We start from the raw sequence: 23188 nt of genomic DNA, 5'->3' as shown, positions 1-23188 counted from the left end.
TAACGTCTCTGAAGTAAATTCAGGCTAAAGTGGGTCCATCAGGCAGATTCCTAGAGCTTCCTTCACAGCAGCTTTACACATAAAGAATCACTTCTGAATGGTGCCAAAATAAATACTGAAATTCTCAGAGAATCCCTGAATGCTAGATAACTAATGCACAGTTACAAGGACAAACCATAAAGGTTCCAGATTGTCCAAATTGTACTTTAGTTGATGAATAATGCAATTTATGGTGCTTTATTTTTTAAGAATCACATAAAAATGGTTTTAAATCTGTGCCCAGCTATATAAAGCAACTCATCTTCCAGAGAACTGATAAGACCCAAGAGGTTATGAAACCTAGCTCCATAAAACATAATTATTAACCCCATGAGCCCACAACTTCTCTCATACCTATACATTCTAGAAAAATTCTCACACACATGCAAAAGGAGACATGCACAAGAATATTTTAACAGTGAAAAACTGAGGCAATGTCAATGCCCATCAGCAGGAGAATGGATCATAAAACTGCATGTATCCAATGGCATAGAAGTACAACAAAAACAGACACAAGAATACTTCAAATATAATACTGAGTGGAACAAGCAAGTCACAGAAAAAGACATATACTTATTAAAAGCCTGCAAACATAAAAAATTTGCAAACATAGCTGTTAGAGATTAATATATGTAGTAGTCAGGACAGTAGGTACTTCTGAAAGGAGAAGATGCAACTGCAGAGTGCTATATATGGGAGCTGTAACTACATTGTTCATTTTGATTTCTTAGGCCAGTAGTATGTCCACAGGTATTTATCATATTGTTCTTTATATTTTATATGTTTTTAATATTCACTAATAAATTTAAAAGGATAATTAACAAATTAATTAAAAATTGGTTAGATTCTAATGTGATGATGAATAGATTATTTTCAAATTAAAGGAAAAATATTCCATTCTGTTTCCCTAAAATGCTGTATCCTTTTGTGCATTCTGAGCTTTTATTCATACGAATGTATACTTTTATGTGGTTGCAATAATGACATACCATGGAATATTTTAATATGTGTTTAGTGAATTTAATATTAAATGTTCAATGTTTTGATATTGAAAATCTTTCAAATTGTCACTTAAACCCCTAATATCCTTACTGTGCAGATATATCTCTCCTTTTCTTAAACATAGGTTTCTCCTAATTTCCTCATTACATATAATGAATATTTTTGTGTGTGTATCTTCTTTTTCCTTTTCAGAATTACTGAAGTTTCCAAGAGGTAGGATTATTAGATTAAAGGGTTTGATCATTTTTGTGAATTGTTGTATGCTGTCAATACATTTTAAGACTTCTGGTTCTGGCCAAGATAGAAGAAAACCAAAAAAAAAAAAAAAAAAAAACCCAGTGCCGTCGAGTCGATTCCGACTCATAGCGACATTTTAGGACAGAGTAGGACTGCCCCGTAGAGTTTCCAAGGAGCGCCTCGCGGATTCGAACTGCTGACTTTTTAGTTAGCAGCTGTAGCACTTAACTACTACGCCACCAGCGTTTCCAACATAGAAGAAGAGGGATCAAATTTCCCCTCCTGCTTGAAACAAACAAAAAATTAGACTAATAACTGTTTTCAAAAAAATTGGACAGCAAGCAACAAAGGATAGCATTCCAGAGAGGCAGAAAGCAAAGGAGATAAGCCCCACAACTGGCCCAGCTTACTGCCTTGAGAAAATTCCAAGCCATGACACAGGGAAGAGAATCCAGGCAAAGTTCATCAGACGCCCCTGAGCTAAGGAGACAGGGTAAAGAGACTTGGTGGATAGAGTTCACAGGATAGAACACAACGGCAAGAAGAATTTGAAAAAATACAAAGGGTTCCCTCCAAATATTCAGCAGAGTACCAATCGGCACATGCATGTGAGGAAACTACACGAGGCCAAGGAAAGAACCACCAAAATGATTAGAAGGAAAAGTATCCAGCACTTATACTGGGCTATTCCTACTTCCTACTAGACAGGCTAGAAAATCTCATAGTGCATGGGGCACTACGTAGATCATGTCTCAGTCATGGGGAATAATTAGCCATAGACTAGATGAATGCAGAAATTATCAAACACTATCATTAACATCACACACAAGTAAAACTTTGCTGAAGATCATTCAAAAGTAGTTGTAGCAGTATATCAACAGGGAACTGCTAGAAATTCAAGCCAGGTTCAGAAGAGGACATGGAACACAGAATATCATTGCTAATGTCAGATGGATCATGGCTGAAAGCAGAGAATACCACAAAAGATGTTTACCTACATTTTATTGACTATGCAAAGGCACTCGACTGTGTGGATCATTACAAATTACGGATAACACTGTGAAGAACGGGAATTCCAGAACACTTAATTGTGCTCATGAGAAACCTGTACATAGACCAAGAGGCAGTCATTCAAACAAAACAAGGGGATACTGTGTGGTTTAAAGTCAGGAAAGGTGTGTGTCAGGGTTATAGTCTTTCACCATACTCATTCAAGCTGTATGCTGAACAAACAATCCAAGAAGCTGAACTATGTGAAGAAGAATACAGCATCAGGATTGGAGGAAGACTCATTAATAACCTGTGATATGCAGATGATAAAACCTTGCTTGCTGAAAGTGAAGAGGAAGCACTTACTGATGAAGATCAAAGACTACAGCCTTCAGTATGGATTGCACCTCCACATAAAGAAAACATACATCCTCACAACTGGACCAATAAGGAACATAATGATAAACAGAGAAAATACTGAAGTTGTCAAGGATTTCACTTTACTTGAGTCCACGATCAATGCCCATGGAAGCAACAGTCAAGAAATCAAATGATGCGTTGCATTGGGCAAATCTACTGCAAAAGACCTCTTCAAAGATGTCACTTTAAGGACTAAGGTATACCTGACACAAGCTATGGTGTTTTCAGTCACCTCATGTGTGTACAAAAGCTGGACAATGAATAAGGAAGACTGAAGAAGAACTGATGCCTTTGACTTATGGTGCTGATGAAGAATATTGACTATACCATGGACTGCCAGAAGAATGAACAAATCTGATTTGGAAGAAGTATAGCCAGAATGCTCCTTAGAAGCAAGGATGGCAAGACTTCATCTCATGTACTTTGGACATGCTCTCAGGAGGGATCAGTCCCTGGAGAAGGACATCATGCTTGGTAAAGTAAAGGGTGAGCAAAACAGAGGAAGACCCTCAATAAGACAGACTGACACAGTGGCTGCAACAATGGGCTGTGGCATAACAGAGATTGTCAGGATGGTGCAGGACCAGGCAGTGTTTGCTATGTTGTACATAACGTCACTAACAACAACGTGGCACCTAACAACAACAGACAGTTCCCTAGTCCCACCTAACAAATCTTAAAAGATCCAAAAGGATCATACTGTTTTCAAATAACCGTGTCCAAAAGAAACTTCATGAATATTTACAAGAATATAAAAGTGTTTGGCATACAAAAAGGTAAAATATACAATGCCTAAAATTCAATAAAAATCACCAGGCATGTAAAGAAGCAGGAGAATATAACCTAAGTTTGGAGAAAAATTAATCAATCGAAAACTCACATAGGAACTGGTACAGGTTGAGAACTGGAAGATAGGGACATTAAAAGAATTGTTATGACAGTATTCCATACGTTCAAAAAGTTAAGTAAGGTCGTGAAAGATATTAAAGAGACCCAAATTGAACTTGTAGATGAAAACCACAGTTCCCAAGATGAAAATTACACTTTGATGAATTAATAGCAAATTGAACCTGGGCAAGGAAAAGATAAGTGAAGCTGAAACCACAGCAATAGAAACTATCTAAAACATTGCTATTGGTATCCAGAGAAAATGTAATTTAAAAAATAAACAGAGGATCTGTAAGCCCTAGGGTGCCTTCAGGCATCCTGAAGGAGAGAAGAGGGATGGGGTAACAGAAAAACCATTTAAATAAATAATAGCTGAATATTTTCCAAATGTGATGAAAAGTATGCATCCACAGATATAAGAAGCTCAACAAACCACAAGCAGAAGAAACATAAAGAAAACTACATCAAGACACATCAATAATCAAATAGATCAAAACCAGTGACAAAGAGAAATATTAAAGGAAGCAAAAGACAGAGGAACAAAGAGACAGCCGTTCCTCGTCAAATCAATGCTAATGAGAGGACAATCGAACAGCATATTTAAAACACTGAAGTAAAAAGCTGTCAACCTAGAATTTTATACACAGTGAAAAATATTTTTTAAAAAGAAAGGTGAAAGAATTCATTAACAGCAGACCTGCACTACCAGGAAGTCTTTCAGGCAGAAAGACAATTGTACCAGATGGAAATATGAATCTACAGAGCACTGGTAAAGGTAACTATGTGAGTAAATACAGAACAATTGTTTCCTTGTCATTTAAATCTCTTCAAAAGATCATTGGTTGCTTAAACAAACAAAAAATAACAATGTAGGATGTGGTTTATAACGTATGCAAAAAAGTAAACTGTGTGGCAACTGGAACAAAGAGAGATGGCCACATTGGTGAATTCAGCCAAACATCTGAGGACGATATAATATCAAATCTATATAAAATCTTCCAGAAAACTGAAGATGAACAAATACTTCCTAGCTCACTCTATGAGACCAGCATCACTGTGGTGACAAAACCAATAAAGACATTCGAAGAAAAGGAGACTATGGACCAATACCTCTCATGAACAGATATGCAACAATAATAAAGAAAATTGTAGCATATTAAATCCAAGAACATATAAAAAGGATAATACCTCATAACCAAGTGGAGTTTATCACAGGAATGCAAAGTCTAATATTTTACAATGAATCAATGTAAATCACCATATTAACATCTAAAAAAAGAAAACCATAAGATCATCTCAATATATTCAGAAAAATCACAGAACAAAATCTGACATATATTGCTATACTGCTGATAAAAACTCTCAGCATTATTCCACAGGTCCTAGTCAGTCCAAAAAGGAATTAAAAAAAAAAAAAGAAAGACATCCACATTGGAAAGGAAAAAGTAAAACTGTCTTTATTCACAGACAAAATGATCATCTCAATAGCGAATCATATGGAATCTATACAGAAGGTACTAGAACTAATTAAGTGAGCTTAATAAGGTTGCAGGATACAAGATAGATATACAAGTCAATTGTATTTCTATGTAATAGCAATGAACAATTAGAAATTGAAATAAAAAATGCATCGAAAACATGAAATACGTAAGGATAAACCACATAAAAGTTATGCAACACCTATACACTAAAAACTAGAAAATAGTACTGAGAAAAAAAAAAAAAAACCTAAATAAAGAGAAAAAAACCATGTTCATGGGTTAGAAGGCTCAGTATTTTAAGGATGTCAATTCTCCTCAAATTTATCTATAGATTCAATGAATTCTTAAAGTCTCAGCAGAATTTTTTTTCCTAGAAATTGACAAACTGATTCTAAAATTCACGTAGAAATGTATAGGTCCTTTGGGAAAGAAAAAAAAAAAATGAAGGACTTATACTATCTGACTTCAAGACTTATTATAAAAATTTCAGTAATCAAGTCAATGTGGTATTAGCATCAAGAAAGACAAATAGATCAATGGAAAAGAATAGAAAGCCCAGAAATAGACCCACATATAAATGGGCAATTGATTTTCCAACACAGTATAGAGACAATTCAGTGGAGAAAGGATAGTTTTATAAACAAAACGGTGTTGTAACAAGTATTTATACATATGAAAAAAATGAACTTTGGTCCAGACCATAGGCAAAGAATAACTCAAAGCAGATGATAGATACAAATGTAAAACCTAAAACTAAACCATCTGGAAGAAAACATGGGGGTAAATCTTTATGACCCTGAATTAGGTACCAAGTTCTTAGAATGACACCAAATTCATAGTCCATAAAAGAAAAAAAAAAAAACAAAAAACACTGGTAAGTTGGATTTCTTCAAAATTAAAAACTTCTGCTCTTTGAAAGACACTGTGAAGCGAATGAAAAGACAAACCACAGACTGGGAAAAGTTTTTTCAAATCACATATCTGATAAAGGACTTATATCTAGAACATACAAAGAACTCTCAAAGCTCACTAATAAGAAAAAGACAATGCAAGTTAAAAATTGGCAAAAGATTTGAACAGACACTTCATCAAAGAAGATGGATGGATGACAAACAAGCACATAGGGAGATATTCAATATCATTAGTCATTTGACAAGGGCAAATTAAAACTCCAGTGTGTACCACTACTCATCTATTTAAATGGTTAAAATTAAACAGATTAACTGTACCAAGTGTTGGAAAGGATGTAGAAGGACTGGACTCTCATACTCAATGAAGAAGTTTAACAGGGTCTTAAAAAATTTAAACACACATTTACCTTATAATTCAACCATTTCCTCTTTATTATTTACCAAAGAGAAACAAAACAATAAACAACAAAGGAATAAAGAAACAATAAGAGAAATGTCCCCATAAATGCTCACACACAAAGGTCCACGCCACTTTGTTTGGAATAGCCTAAAATTAGAAACATCCAAACGTTCATCAGTATGTGAATGGAAAAATAAATTGTAGTATATCCATAAAATGGGCTCCTAACTCAGCAATAAAAAGGAATGAACTGTTAACAACATGCAACATAGATGAATTTCAAAATAATTATGCTGAGTGAAAGAAGCCAAACAATAAAACAGTACATGTTAAATAAAAGAAACATGCTATATGATTTGATTTATACAAAATTCTAGAAAATGCAAACTAATCCATGGTGAGAGAAAGCAGACCAGCGGTTGCCTAGGAAGGGATGGGTGAGGCTGGCAGATGAGAAGGTTTACAAAGGAGCACAATAAAACTTTTTGGGGTGAGGAATACATTCACTATCCTGATGTGATAGTTTCACCAGCGTATACATAGGTCAAAACTTACCAAATTTTGCAATGGAAGTATGTATGCATTATCGTATGTCACTAATATCTCAAAAGCTGTTTAAAAATATCAAAGGATGTACTTAACAAAACATAAGAAGAAATATTCTACAAAACGAAAAGGAACCATGACAAATACACTCTCCTCGGCAAATCAATTTGAAGTGTTTTACAATCTCAGAAATCTTTGTGCTCACATAGCCCAACATAAAAACTAAAACCAAACCTACTGCCAACGAGTTGATTCCAACTCATAGCAACCCTACAGGACAGAGTAGAACTGCCCAATAGGATTTCCAAGGCTGTAATCTTTATGGAAGCAGACTGCCACATCTTTTCCCTACGGAGTGGGTGGTGGGTTTGAACCCTCGACCTTTAGGTTAGCAGCTGAGCACTTAACCACTGTGCCACCAGGGCTCCTTGAGCCCAACATAAAATCAAAAACCCGTTGCTATCAAGTTGATTCCTACTCATAACGACCGTATACGACAGAACAGAACTGCCCCATAAGTTTTCCAAGGAGCAGCTGGTGGATTCGAACTGTTAACCTTTTGGTTAGCAGCCAAATGCTTAATCACTGTGCCACCAGAGCTCCAATGTAGCAACTGGCAAATTGTTGACTTACAATTAATGTTTGCTTAGTGACTGGAACAAAATTGTTTCATTTTAAACACTCATCGAACCCACATTCCGCCCCTCCGCTTAAATCTTTGTTTTCCTCCAAGACCTAGCTACCATCTCCTTCAGGAAGGAGCCCTCACACTGGGCTCCTGCTGGGGGCTGACAAGGTCACTGTAGGGAGTAAAGAACATAAAGCTTTCAGCAGGTGACCAGCTCCCACTGAGTTTCCTACAAATATTACTTCCCTTTCTGAATTTTTCTAGGCTTTCCTCCCTACACCTCCTCCCACGTTGTTCTTTTCTCCTTTTGTCTTACTGTGTTTTGCGGTGATAAATGTTTAAGTCTCTTTCCCTTAGTTTTAAAATTAGATCGTTTAACTTGCTATGACTCTACCCTACAAAAAGAAAAAAATCCCAATATCCCTTTCTACCTTTGGTTGTTCTCCTATAAGTCTTGACTGCCATTATGTTTTGAAACAATGACCTTGAACAGAGAGTATGGCAGGGGAGGTTTCATCCCCTAAATCAGTGCATCAAACCTTGGACTTAACCTGTGCCATGAAGCAGCCCCGTGCTGAGGGGCCTTCCCCCACTGTACTCTCCTGTCTCCTCTGCCCCAGAAGGACACCATGCCCCTCCAGTGTCACTGTGAGGGGTCAGGGCCCACCTAGCAACCTGCCCCTGCAGGTGTAGATGCAAAGGGCTGGGATGAAGAGCTGACTTCATCCTCACCAGGACCAGCCCTGCGAGGTGCTCTAAGTCAATATTCTAGAGTCCATATTTCAAGGGTAGCATTGGCTTTCAAGTCCTTAGATCTCATTTCTTGCATTGAGCTTCTATACTGGTGGCCCCCATAAACGAGCAAAAGACAGAAGTTTTGAGGAACCCAGCATTTGAGACTCAAAGAGAAGCTCTGAGCAAGTATTCTGTGTCACTGCTAACTTCCTCATGCTGTACTTCTGTGTGTCCCTGTACAGCACCCAATAAATGTTACAACAAAATGCATTGTGTGTCCTGGGAAAACTGGTATACAAGCAAATACACCCATCCATCTAAACATCTTTGAGATCCTGAAGTCCAAGTCAGATATAACTCTCTTTATCTTGGGACAAAAGGACCTCAACTATTTTTAATGGCTGTTCCAGGCTGGCCCCTCTCCCTTCCTGGTGCTGGTTACTCAACACAGGGAACTTCCCAGAGTTGCTCATTAATGCCACTGATAGCGATGAACACAACAGACCAACATCTGAAAAACTAATATGCTCCTAAGATAGCCCTTCTCTGTTGTCTGCACCAAAGCTTAGAAGAGCCAATCACCACAAACATGTTTAATGTTGCATTAAGTTTGCCCAGGTCAGTTTTTTAATATATATATATATATAATTTTTATTGTGCTTTAAGTGAACGTTTAAAATCAAGTCAGTCTCTGACACAAAAACCCATATATACCTTGCTACACACTCCCAATTACTCTCCCCCTGATAAGACAGCCCGCTCTCTCCCTCCACCCTTTCTTTTCGTGTCCATTTCGCCAGCTTCTGACCCCCTCCACCCTCTCATCTCCCCTCCAGGCAGGAGATGCCAACATAGTCTCAAGTGTCCACCTGATCCAAGTAGCTCACTCCTCACCAGCATTCCTCTCAACCCATTGTCCAGTCCAATCCATGTCTGAAGAGTTGGCTTCGGGAATGGTTCCTGTCCTGGGCCAACAGAAGGTCTGGGGGCCATGACCACTGGGGTCCTTCCAGTCTCAGTCAGACCATTAAGTCTGGTCTTATGAGAATTTGGGGTCTGCATCCCACTGCTCTCCTGCTCCCTCAGGGATTCTCTGTTGTGTTCCCTACCAGGGCAGTCATCGGTTGAAGCTGGGCACCATCTAGTACTTCTGGTCTCAGGATGATGTAGTCTCTGGTTCATGTGGCCCTTTCTGTTTCTTGGGCTCATAATTACCTTGTGTCCTTGGTGTTCTTCATTCTGCTTTGATCCAGGTGGATTGAGACCAATTGATGCATCTTAGATGGCTACTTGTTAGTGTTTAAGACCCCAGATGCCACTCTTCAAAGTGGGATGCAGAATGTTTTCTTAATAGATTTTATTATGCCAATTGACTTAGATGTCCCCTGAAACCATGATCCAAGACCCCTGCCCCTGCTATGCTGGCCTTCGAAGCATTCAGTTTATTTAGGAAACTGCTTTGCTTTTGGTTTAGTCCAGTTGTGCTGACCTCCCCTGTATTGTGTGCTGTCTTTCCCTTCACCTAAAATAGTTCTTATCTACTACCTAATTAGTGAATGCCCCTCTCCCACCCACCCTCCCTCCGCCCTCTCATAACCAAAAAAGAATGTTTTCTTCTCAGTTTAAACTATTTCTCAAGTTCTTATAATAGCGGTCTTATACGATATTTGTCCATTTGCAACTGACTAATTTCATTCAGCATTATGCCTTCCAGGTTCCTCCATGTTATGAAATGTTTCACAGATTCGTCACTGCTCTTTATCGATGCGTAGTATTCCATTGTGTGAATATACCATAATTTATCCATTCATCCATTGATGGGCACCTTTGTTGCTTCCATATTTTTGCTATTGTAAACGGTGCAGCAATAAACATGGGTGTGCATATATCTGTTCATGTAAAGGCTCTTATTTCTCTAGGATATATTCCAAGGAATGAGATTTCTGGATCATATGGTACTTCTATTTCTAGCTTTTTAAGGAAGCGCCAAATCGATTTCCAAAGTGGTTGTACCATTTTACATTCCCACCAGCAGTGTATAAGTGTTCCAATCTCTCCATAGCCTCTTCAACATTTATTATTTTGGTTTTGTGGATTAATGCCAGCCTTGTTGGAATGAGATGGAATCTCATTGTAGTTTTGATCTGCATTTCGCTAACGGCTAATGATCATGAATAGTTCCTCATATATCTGTTAGCTACCAGGTCAGTTTTTAAATGAAATAGCAAAATCTTGAAGCACAAGTGTCAGGAACTTTTGCAGAGAAGCAAGCCTCTGTGAGCAAAAGCTGAGTACATAAACAGATGTGAAATGGAAAGGGGTTAAAATGCCACTGAGTACCTTGTCAGTAATAGCATACCTCAGCAGTGATAAGCAATCTCTATTTGTATTAACACTGAAAACACAGAGGATTACCAGAAACATGTAAATATAAGCGGCAGTGCAATGACAGGCAAGGCAACACAAATTGAAAGGGATGTCTTCTTGTACATTTAGTAAACAGGGCTTCTCTTACACTTAGCTCAAAAAAAAAAACCTGCTGCCATCTAGTCATTTCCAACTCTTAGCAACCCTATAAGACAGAGTAGAACTACCCAGATTAGAACTGCCGACCTTTTGGTTAGCAGCCAAGGTCTTAATCACTGCGCCACCAGGATGCCAGCATTTAGCTCCAGCACTCATTCTCTTTCTGCAAACTCCTGACATAACACATGTACAGGCTCGGGACAGATTTCACACGGGTTGTATCCCAAAAGGCAAGGCCTACATACACGCGGAGGGGTTCTCTCCGGAAAAGAGGTTTCCAAGGCAACCCTCAGACGCTCCTTCCTTACAAACAGCTAGCTCTATAACCTGAAGTTGTAGAGGCTTAAAACTATTTTTAAACAGCACCCTTTTTTTTTTTTTTTACAATCAAGGTAGATTAGAAGAAAAAAAAAAGACTACAAGATATGTAAGGTTTTTCACTCATTGCCGCACGTCAGAGAAAGAGCAATTCAATAACTCATTTCAACCACAAGTATCCCCCAAGCCCTTTACCTTCTGCATGTGTTCTGCCAGATTTTGCCAAGCTCTTCGTTCAACAGCATCCTCACAGGGAGAAAGATAATCTATGCAGACAAAAAGGCACTTCCCTTCCCTCATCAAAAGAAGTCCTGGTGGTGGAAACAGTTAAGAGCTCAGCTGCTGATCAAATGTTGGTGGTTAGAACCTGTTGTTGTCTAACCGATTCTAATATCGACCCTATAGGACAGAGCAGAATTGTCCCATACGGTTTCCAAGGAGCACTGGATGGATTCAAACTGCCAACCTTTTGGTTAGCAGCCACAGCACTTAACCACCGCACCATGTAAACATTACAGCCTAGAAAACCTGTGGGGCAGCTGTGCCCTGTCACGTTGGGTCCCTATGAGTCGAAAACCGACTCGATGGCAGCCAACAAAAACACACTTCAAACACACATACACTCACACAGAGACACTGAAATTGCTTTTGGTACTTAAAAAAATTCACGATAACTTCTCTGAACTAATGTAATCAGTGGTGTTGCTAGTTGCTGAGGATTTAGAAAACTACCTCAAACACCTAAATAGACCCCTTCACAAATGTTAGATGCAGATTAACCTCTCACTTGTTCTATTCTTTTGGGTCTCTGCTGAAATTTCACCTCTTAGAGAGACCTTCCTTGCCCACCCTTTGTAAAACACTGTCTGCCCATTCTAGCCCCTCCCCCTGCTTTATTTCTCTTCGCAGCAGGTATCACCACCTGTCGGTAGTACAGATACCATTTCTAGGTTTTTGCCTAGTTCTATGATGTCAGTCCTGTCCGCTACTGTAAACCCAGGTCCCGGCTCACTGAGCACACAATGAATTTTTGTTGACCAAAGGGCAAAGTGGAGAGAGGTGGGAGAGGGAGAGAGGCAGGCTGAACACAGGTAAAATTTACATTGTCAAGCTTCAGATAAAAGTTTGTACCACCAATTCCGACACTGTTATAGTATCTACAACAATGAGATAACCTATAAGCATTGCCTCACTGAATCCTCCCAACAACCTTGATAGATAGTATTATTCTCCTAGTTTTAAAGATGAAAAAACTAGATTGAGAAAGTTTAAATTGCCCAAGTCTTTAAGAAATTCCAACTTTTTGAAGATAAGCTTGCTTTTGCTTAAGTTTTTAAAAAGTTAGTATAATCTGCAAAATTTCTGTTTAAACTTTTACATACTGTGGGAAAAGCAGCCATAAACTCTGTTGGAGGAAACGCGTGGGGAAGACGCTGAGGAAGGAAAAGCAGATGCACTTGAGAGGTTCAGCCAGGAAAGGGGGTGACTGGCGCTTGCCTGTCAAGCCCCGACTCACCCATGGGCGCTCACCTGGTTTTTATGTTTCCTCTACAGCACATTTACTGCTCCACAACCCTGGCTGCTTCTCCTTGTCACTTGTCAGTCAGTAGCCAACTTTTCAGCTCACCAAAACATCTGCAAGTCCAAAGGCATTGGGTGAACCGCCTACCAAGACAGGACTCTTCAGCGTCTGCAGCCACCCAACTGCCAAGTGACTCAGGTGCATCGAGAGCTGACTCCAGACACAACCTGAGTCATCAGGCCCAGAGGATGCCTGGGCTTCAGCCCCAACTAATGTAGCATTTGCCCACGGACTAGACACAATTAGATGGGAAACAAACAAGGGGAAATAAAAAGGAAAGTCAACACGTGGTGAGCAAGCTGCATGTGGTCTTCATCATTAACAACCCATGAATGGCCAAGTGTAGCACTGCATACAGGGTATGTGGAGATGAAGGCAAGGAGCCCTGCCAGCTGCTGGTGCCTAACTCTGCAAACCACATCTCTCTTTCCAGAAAAGTTTGGTCCAGAGCCCTTTCTTCAAGAGGTACACCCTACCTGCTGCAATACTCAAGGATGATACAGTATAGAAATAATATTCGAAGCCACCTCTCCTGGGAACAGAGAATTCCTTGTTCACATAACACATTCAATGAACATCAACTATGTGCCAGAAGCCTATAAAAGGACTTTAAAAACATTTTATGTGTTATGTTTGAAGCATTCAACCTCCAAAGATAATTAATCTGCAGTTCTGAGGTTTGAGCCATAGAGCACCCAGTTTCCATCACAAAGATAACTGAGATTAGAGCCAGGATCTTTTTCCATACACACTTTAAGAAATAGAGCTGTTATTGAAACACTAAAGCACTGACAATATTACCAACTACTAATTTAAACAGTAGAGACCGCAAGCCTTGGGAAGAACAAGCACACTTTCATTTTGATGCCTTTCTCCACAACCTCAGCTGGACCTCACCTGATGCCAACACACCACACCTGTTCCTTTACCTCCACTGGAGCCCCCAACGACAGCAAGGCTCCTGGGACTTCGGAACCTTGGGCTAGCTTAGCTTCAAAGCAGAGCCTGGAACTGCTTGGTTCAGGTTCGAACCCCCTGCCAAGAATTTGCATTTCTAACAAGTTCCCAAGAGGTGCTAATGCTGCTGGTCAGGGAGCAATTTTGAGAACCACTAGTAGAGCAGTGGTTCTCAAAATTTACTATATAAGAATCACCTGAGGATCTTGTTAAACTCTAGATTCTGATTCAGTACATCTGGAGTGGAAATGCAAATTCTCAGCAGGGGTTCTAAGTGCTGCTCCAAAATCTTCTTCAGCCTCTGGGAACTTCAGGAATGCTCTCTTTTGCTCATCCTAGATAGATGGCCTGATTAAGTTTCCTTCTTGGCTAAACAAGTTGCTGTTCCCTCTAACTGCCCTGCACTCTCCTCTCTGGACCTGAGCAGGAAGGTCTCGGGTGTGACAGAGCCTGGTCTAACCACAGAATCAAGGAAAACACCATGCAATTTAACTTCTTAATTACAGATTTCTCTACTGTTGGATCATTCTGGAACGGGAACTAAAAAACCTCTCTTTCCCCTTCTTCGCTTTGTTTTCCACATATACTGAATTTTTTTTCTTTTTAATATAATAACATGTCTTAGCAATACAAGTGACTCTAGTAACTCAGAGGTTTATAAACCATCTCTGGCACAAGTCATTCCCTTTACAAAGGGAGTTATACAAATAACAAGTTTAAGAAATTATATACCTTTTTTTTCCCCTTGAGGGGAAAAAAGTTAGCAGGTAACAGGCTAAATGCAGAAGCCAAGAAACCCAATACAGAATTCTCAATAAAACTGAGATTGAGCGGCCTTGCCTTTACCTTCTCGTTTTGATTTTTAGAAAATGTTCATGTTAAAAGGCTGCCTACTGTTTCTCTTAGCCTTTTACCAAAAACTAATGCTAATTTTTAAATTCCTTAAAAACAAAAATAAATTGAAGCAATCTCAGTCTATAAGAGAGACAAAGGCATCCCCACCCCCACCCTTGACATCCATGAGATGAAAAGCACATTAACCATGGAAATCATGATGGGTTGTACTTCCTGTTTGGGCTCTAGCTCTGATCCGTCTAATTTGCACAGGACACCTGTAAGACAACAAGGATGGTACTAACTCTACAAAGAGCTGTGGGGAAACCCATTAAAATCATCCTCATAAATAGCTCTATCCAAAGTCTGCCTGTCTTTTAATTCCAGTGTTATAAACCAGGAATCCAAGTTCCCATTTGTAAAATGGCTTTGATGTGAGGCTGGTGAGGACCGGCAAGGGTGCCTTTAGAGGCTGGCATGTATCTTGACCTCTCCCTTGAGCCAGTACACTAGTAAAGGGGACTTTATAAGCACAGAGTATTGTTATCTGAAGATCTATAAGTACTTAAAAGAAAGGACATTCACTTCTCAGAATACTCAAAGGGCATAACCTGGAGATTTAGTTCAGTTCAATTCTGAGGTTCTATTCCAATTCTGTCCCATAAATGGCCATGTTAGATTAAATGACAACTTTCAAGAAGATAAATTTTAAAAAGGTTTTAGGAAATTATGGACTGTGAACCCCAACCATGTAACAACTTTCCTATTATCCTAATTTCCTGGGGAGGCCAGTTCCACATTTTACTGACTACCAGATTAACTCCCTACTTTATTTGGAAAAAGTAAACAAACATATATCTACATGTTGTTTCAGATTTTGACTGCTAAAATTGAAAGCAAAAAAAAAAATTAACTTACAAAAATATTTAATAATCTTCCCTACCTTAAAAAGGAATATAAACAAAACAGAACCAAACATACTTTATGTTGGTGAGGACATGCCAGCCTGGAGAAGAGGGTTATGGGAAGGCCAGTATGAGTGGGGTTAGATGTACTCTGCCCCACTAACATGGGGGCTTGGAAACTGGAATGTTAGATGAAAAACTACGGGGCTGGGGCTGAGGGTACCAAGCTAGGAAGTCCTACCTCCTCCCACTTTCCAGCCAACTATCCCTCTGTATCCTCACTTTATACAACTTTCCCTTCTCCCTCTACTTTCCTCCACCCCACTCTCTCCCCTGTGACTGATTAAATCATTGGGTACCACTCACTAAGTCGAACCCAGTCCAGAAACAGCAGGCCGAGATAGAGCAGCACTGTCAAATACATGACTTGATTTCAATTCATCAGCAAGTCCCCCAATGTCTCTCAGCTGCATTTGGCACCATGAGCACCTTCTCCCTGAGTGCACCTTCAAACTCTATGAAAGAAATAGCTCGGGTAACCCCAGTTCTGGTCATGCAGGCGCCCAGTACAGTGGCACATGACCTTTGTTTGTGGGGCATCACTCTATCGTCTAACCTACACATCTAGCCATCATAGTCCTGAGGGTCAATCCAAAATGCAGACAAATTGAAGAAAACTAGGCTCGGCTGCCCTGCATGGTGCTGAATATAAATAATTAGATCTCCTTGCCTTGGCACTTGATAGGTATTAGCCCCAGAATTGGAAGCTGACTGATTTCTTTAAGGCCCTACAAACTTGCCCAACATTTCCCGCCAACTCCACCCCACGCCTGCAGTTCTGTGTGTCATCGAGGAATCTGCTTTGATCTGTGGAAAGCTTGCTTGATGGAGCTACATAATGAAAGGGATTATTACTTAAACGCAGGCTACATGAAGCCAGAGGCAGTACAGAACCCACTTGATTCTGCAGGGCCTCTCTCTGTTCAGGTCTGGGGCTTCACAGGGATATGTAGGGCACTCCCTCAACTGCACCCTCAGCACCCGTCAGAACCAGCCCTCTCCCCAAGATTCAACGGTCTGATTCCTCTCTGCTCTCCATTCTGGGCAGTTCTAATGAGCACATCATCCTCAAATCCTACCAGTCTTGCCCTGCAGCTAGTGTTCTAATAGGGCTGAAAATAATCCCACAAAACCCTGCTTTTAATTCTCTCAAAATAGTGAGGACAGATAAATGACCCATTTTAAGGTTTTGCTTTGCTCTCTGAGGTATTTCACCTGATCCCACCCACCTGATGTCAGATTTGTTTCATCACAACTTGGCCAATATTGTTGGGGTGCCATTGAAAGGTGCCATTGAGGCCCCACTTTCTGCCACCGTGGGCACGACCTGACAGATGTTCACTCAGTCTCTGCTCACTACTCCAGGGTGTGTGAGCCATGGAAGAGGCATGGCCTGTTTTCCTCTCTGCATAGCGACTGAGATTTCCTTATACTGAGCCCCAATTTCACTTCATCCACTGACTCTGGTTTTGACTTCTGAGCTTACACACAGAATGACTCTGGGTCATCTTCCAGATTTGTGAGTTCAATTGGTTAAAGTTGTAGCAGAATCTCCCTGGCAAATCTTTCCTCAACTCCCTCCACTGTTCATTATGTCCTGGATTCCAGCCAACTAGGTCCATAGAGTACAAAGCCCAGAATGAACTCAAAAATGGGTCTGATCAGCATAGAAAGCATAATATCCCTTTACTAGAACACAACAAATTTATTAATGTAGTCATGCTACTTGGCTTTGTGGGCAGAGGAAAGCTGGGGGACTCTTACAGTAGCTTAATGATGGATGATGCTCGTTCACTTTAACTTTTAATCTTGAAATACAGATACACAGGAGATTGCATCCTATACCCCATCATCCTTAACCCCTGGCAACCCATTTTCCACCTCTATAGTATTGTTCTCTCAGGAATGTTATATAAATACAATCATACAGTATGTGACCTTTTGGGATTGGCATTTTACAGTCAGCGTAATGCCCTTGAGATCCATCCAATTTGTTGTGTATACCAGTAGTTCATCCCTTTACAATCCTGAGTAGAATTCCATGGTATGAATGCACCATGGTTTGTTGAGCTGCTTCGTACACACATACTGAACATTTGGGTTGTTTCCAGTTTGGGGCTATGACAAATAAAGCTACTGTGACCAGTTGTGCACAGGTTTTTTGTGTGGATATAAGTTTTTCTTTCTCTGGAATAAGTGTCCAGGAGTATAACTGCTCAGTTATATGTTAATTGTGTGTTTAGTTTTTAAAGAAACTGTCACGCTATTTTCCAGAGTGGCTGTACCAGTTTACATGCCCACCACTGACATATGAGAGATCTAGTTTTTCTGCATCCTCTTCAGTATTTGGTATTGTCACAATTTTTTTTTTTTTTTGCAGTAAATCTGGTAGATATGCAGTGAACTTGTTGTTTTAATTTCCCTAATGGTAGTGAATTGAACATCTTTTCATGTGCTTATTTGCCACGAATGTATCCTCTTCAGTAATGACTTTTGTCTATTTTCTAATTTTTTTTTTTTAATGCTGAGTTTTGGGAGTTCTTCATACATTCTAGCTACGAGTGAGTCCTCTGTCAATGATATGTAGTTTGCAATTTTTCTCATAGTCTGTAGCTTGTTTTTTCATCCTCATAACAGGATGTTTTGCAGAGCAAAAGTTTTAATTTTGATTAAGTCCAATTTATTGATTTTTCCTTTGTAGACCATGTTCTTGGTACCATGTATAAGAACTGTTTATCAAGCCCTGGGTCCTGAAGATTTTCTCCTATGTTATCTTCTATAAAATTCTTATAGTTTCATTTTACATCTAAATCTATGATCCATTTTTAATTCATTTCTGTATAAGTGTGAGTATTTTTGGCTATGGATGGATGTCCAAGTGCTCTAGCAACATCTGTTGAAGAGGCTATACTTCCTCCATTGAACTGCTTTTGCATCTTTGTTGAAAATCAGCCATATTTGTGTCAGGCTATTCATGAGTTCTCAATTCCGTTCCATTGATCTATATGTCTGTTCCTCCACTGAAACCAGTCTTGATTATTGTATCTACATAATAAGTCTTGATATTGGGGAGAGCGACTTCTTCCTTTATTCTTCTTCATCGAAATTGTTTTGGCTATTTAGTTCCTTTACCTTTCCATGTGTTTTAGAATAATCTTGTCTATATCTGCAAAGAAAAAACTTGCTAAGATTTTGGTAAAAATTACACTAAACCTGAATATCAATTCAGGTCGAACTGACACCTTTACTATGTTTATGTTTAGTCTTCCAATTCATGAACAAGGTACGTCTCTCCAGTTATTTAGATCGTCTTTGATTTTTTTCATCAACATTTTGCAGATTTAGTATGCAAGCCCTGCATGTTTTTTGTTAGATTTACAACTATTTCATTTTTCAAGCAATTGTAAATAGTATGGTAGTTCTAATTTTGGTTTCCAGTGTACATTGCTAGTATAGAGACATACAATTGATTTTTGTATGTTGATCTCATATCTTCTGACTTTGGTGAACTTATCTGCTAGTTCCATGAGGTTTTTTTTTTTTAATTCCTGGGATTTTCTATTAGACAATTGTGTCATCTGCAAACAGGGACAGTTTTATTTCTGCCTTTCTGAACTGTATCCTTTTATTTCCTTTTCTTGCTTTATTGCATTGGTTAATACTGTCAAGATGGTATTGAATAGAGTGATGAAAGTGGGCATCCTTGCCTTACTCCCAATATTAGAGGGAAAGTATTTAGCCTTTCATTATTAATTTTGATGTTAACTGTAGGTTTCTGCAGATGCGCTTTATCAGGCTGAGCAAATTCCCTTCAGTTTCTAGCTTGCTGGGAGTTTTTGTTTTGTTTTAAATCATGAATGAGTGTTGAATTTTGTCAAATGCTTTTTCTGGTATCATCATGTTATTTTTCTTTTTTAGTCTGTTAATATGGTGGATTATATTAATTAAATATCAAATACTCAACCAGCCTATTTCTGGAGTAAACTCCTGTTGGCCATGGTGTATTATTTTTTAAATATATTCCTAGGTTTAACCTAATTTTTTTTTTTTTTAGGACTTTTGCATCTATGTTTATGAAGAATATTGGTCTGTACTTTCCTTATTTCTTTTTGGTTTTCATATCAAGGTAAAGCTGGCCTCATAAAATGAGTTGAAAAGTATTCTCTCTTCTATTTTTTAGAAGAGATTGTGTAGAATTGCTTTGTCTTCTTTAAACATTTGGTGAATTCGACAGTGAAACCATTAGGGCCTGGAGATTTCTTTTTCTGGAGGTTTTAAATTGCAAATTCAATTTTCATAGTAGTCATAGGTTTGTTAAAATTATTGCATAATGGGTGAGTGTGGTAGTTTTGTATTTTTTGAAGAATTGGTTCATTGTATTGAAGCTGTCAAATTTGTGTAGAGTTGTTCGTAGTATCCTTTTATTATCATTTTGATGTCTGCAAGGTCTATAGTGATATCCCCCATTTCCTGATATTAATAATTTGTGTATTCTCTTTTTATTTGTCATTCATGCTTGAGGTTTATCAATTTTATTGATCATTTCAAATAACCTTTTTGTTAAATTTTTCTACTATTATTCTGTTTTCAATTTCTTTGATTTCCATTTTAATCTTTATTATTTCCTTCTTTGGTTATATTTTGCTTTTATTTTCCAGTTTCTTGAGATGGGAGCTTAGATTATTCATTTGAGATTTTCTTCTTTTCTAATGTAAGCATTTAGTACTCTAAATTTCCTTCTTGGCACTCCTTTTTTTGAGTCCCACAAGTTCGACATGTTGTATTTTCATTCTCGTTCAACTCAATTTTTTTTTTAATTTCCCTTCAAACTTCCTCTTTGAGCCAAGAATTGTTTAGAAGTGTGCTGTTTAGTTTCCAAGTGTTTGGAGATTTTCCTCTTATTTTTTCTGTTATGGATTTCCAGTTTGACACCATTGCAGTTGGAGAGTACAGTCAGTATGATTTCAATGCTTTTACATTTGTTGGGGTTTGTTTTATGGCCCAGTATATAGTCCACCTTGTTATTTTTTTCCACAGACCCTTGAAAAGAATGTATATTTTGTTGTTGTTCGGTGCAGTGTTCTATAAATGTTGATTAGATTGATGGTGGTGTTGACTTTTTCTATATCCTTGCTCATTTTCTGTCTAGCTATTCTATCAACTGTGGAGAGTCTCCAACTATATAATCGTGGCTTAGTCTATTACTTCATTCAATTCTGTCAGTTTTTGCTTCACATATTTTGCTGAGCTTTTGTTTCATGCATACACATTTAGGATGGCTATCTTCTTGGTAGACTGACCTTTTCATCATCATCTTTTCTCAGGCTCAGATAACCCATTTGCCTTGTTACAACTGAGCAGTGGTGAAAGTGTTGACTCTGTTGGCCTTCTCCAACACCACCCCAGCGAGGAGGAGGAGGAAGTACACTTCATTGCCACCGGTTGGGATATAAGTCCAGGTTCTCCAAGGGGCTTTTACTAACTTTGATGGGCAGGGCCTCTTAACACCAGGCAAGGATGAAAGTCCCATATCCCCATTGAGAAGAGCATGGAGAACTGTTAGGAGGTGGCTGGATATGGTAGTTAAGGAGCCGAGAACAAGTGTGACAAGATAGCAACAAATGGGGATGCCAAGAAAGCTGGAGAACTTGGAATCCTTGGCCAACAGCAAGTGTGAATGATGGGGAGTCCCCAAGGACCTCACAGGCCAGAGCCCTTACCCTGAAGTGAAATCATGGTGTGTGTATGTTTGTGTTAGGGAGGAGCTGGTGTCCTATCTGTAGTGAAGACACCCTGTCCTAACTAATGAGCAAATGAGCTGCAGCCTGAAGGCCAGACCTTCAAAGGGATTCAGCAGAAGGCAGTACAAACAGGAGCTTTGGCTTTAAAACAAGACAGAATGAGGAAGGCATGGGGGCCTGTACGTGGGGAAACCAACACCAGGCCAGATTTTAGCCAGGTTAGAACAGTTTAATCAAGTTCCACACTGATTCTGTAAGTTTATCTTTCTCTACCTTTGTTTTTCTTTCCTTTTTTATTGTTATTTCTAGAAAAGGTTCCATTTGAAAAATTACACTATTTCAGCTGAATTAAGGGGAAAAAAGGAATACTTCCCAGGCATTTGTATTGTGGCCAGGCTTGCTAGCAGAATTAGCATCTCCCGCCTGGCCGGCGTGATACATCAGCTGCCCGTCACCCCTTGGGAAACTTCTGTGCAGCAAAAGCAGACAGGAGTGTGGGAATGAGCCCGTCCCTCCTGCTCCCTCCTTTGATGGTAATCAGGATGCCGCGCAGACCCACTCAGCCTCCAGCAGGGAGTCTCTGGGCTCAGGACGGTGCAGCTTCTCCAACAGGTGGCTGCAGTTACAGAGGCAGGGCAGAGGGCACAAGCACACATGCAGGGCCTCGATGGAGAAAACACACGGGAGCGAACTGTGCACACAGTGGGAAAAACAGTGTGGTGACCCCGTCCACAGCCAGCTATAAAATGCCTAAATGGGCACAGTGGGGCACCGACTTCCTTAAACCCATTTTTGTTAATGACAGAAAGTCACCAAGACTTATTTGTGAAATTACACAAACACACAGAGCAATGGTTTAAAATCATCAAAGTGTCACAAAGTTCATAAATATTAAGACCATAAAGTTTAGATAAAGCTGTATTTGTACAGGACCAGACAGACATTTACTTGGAAAGGAGAGATGAATTTTCTAAGCAAATTATTTGTATAAATCAAACACAGCCCACGGGCCAAATCTGGCTTGCCACCTGGTTTTGTCTGGCCTGCAAACTAAGAATGATTAGTTAAATGGTTAGATATTAGATAAACATTTGCAATCAATTTGATGATAGGGAACACTAACTTTGAACCAGAATTAAGCAGAATGTTATCTCCCACCCCCAAAAAATGAATTCCATTCTTATTAGTAGACCTGAGTCAGAAAAACACTGTACTTAATTACCATTATTCTGTTTTGAATTGAGTTAATAAAAAAAGAATTGTGTGTATTTGTTTTCTCTTGATATATTAGTATCTATACAATATCCTCAATTCTGCCTCTTAGACTACAAAACCTAAAATATTTACTGTTTGGCTCTTTAGAGAAGATGTTTACCAACCTCTAGCATAAATTAATAACAAAATAAAATGGCAAAAAAAACCAAGTCTTTGAAATACTGTTAAAGTCACTATACAAACAATATATGAGAATTCTAAATAATTACCTGTTAATTAAATCACAATTAAACAGTACTCAATTTGCCTGTGTGGCAACTCTATGAGCTTAAAAGTAACAGGCACGTTTATTTTAAACTATTCTCTAAGTCAGACTTTCCACTGTTGGATCGTTCTCCCGCTCCAAGGGCCGTTCTGTTTTCAGGGAAAGTAAAATAATGGAAGACCTGATTAAAGGAATTCCACTAAACGTTTCCTTCATTGACCCAGGTTTTTAGATTTGAAGACCTTCAAGAGTTTAGACCACAAATTAATCCTTTACTTCTCCCTAAAGCTGGTATTTGAAATAACGGTGGCATAGCTTCCAGCATCACAGAAACATACAAGCCGTCACAGTATGACAAACCAACAGACGGGTGGTGAACCAAGACTACAACAGCCTACGAAGAAAGTCCCGGTGATCTATTTCAAAACATCAGCCAGTGAAAACCCTGTGGATCACAACCGAATACTGTTTGATACAATTCTGTAAGATGAGACATTTAGGTTGAAAG

General features: G+C 39.1%; 1 protein-coding gene across 5 annotated transcripts in view; it reads right to left on the bottom strand.

Annotated features, from left to right (window-relative positions):
* FHOD3 (formin homology 2 domain containing 3) overlaps window positions 1–23188 on the bottom strand; it is a 509300-nt gene that overhangs the window by 223976 nt on the left and 262136 nt on the right. The window contains exon 1 of one of the 5 annotated variants that reach the window (XM_049901905.1): window positions 12652–12728. The exons of the other annotated variants lie outside the window; for them this stretch is intronic. The gene's annotated coding sequence lies outside the window, so the exon portion shown is untranslated. Of the gene's footprint in view, window positions 1–12651; window positions 12729–23188 lie in introns of those variants that run through there. 5 annotated transcript variants of the gene reach the window in all.

This window comes from Elephas maximus, chromosome 11 (assembly GCF_024166365.1).
Source record: "Elephas maximus indicus isolate mEleMax1 chromosome 11, mEleMax1 primary haplotype, whole genome shotgun sequence".
Classification (NCBI taxonomy): domain Eukaryota; kingdom Metazoa; phylum Chordata; class Mammalia; order Proboscidea; family Elephantidae; genus Elephas; species Elephas maximus.
The sequence above is the reverse complement of the archived record's forward strand: the minus strand, read 5'-3'. Positions and strand labels throughout refer to the sequence as shown.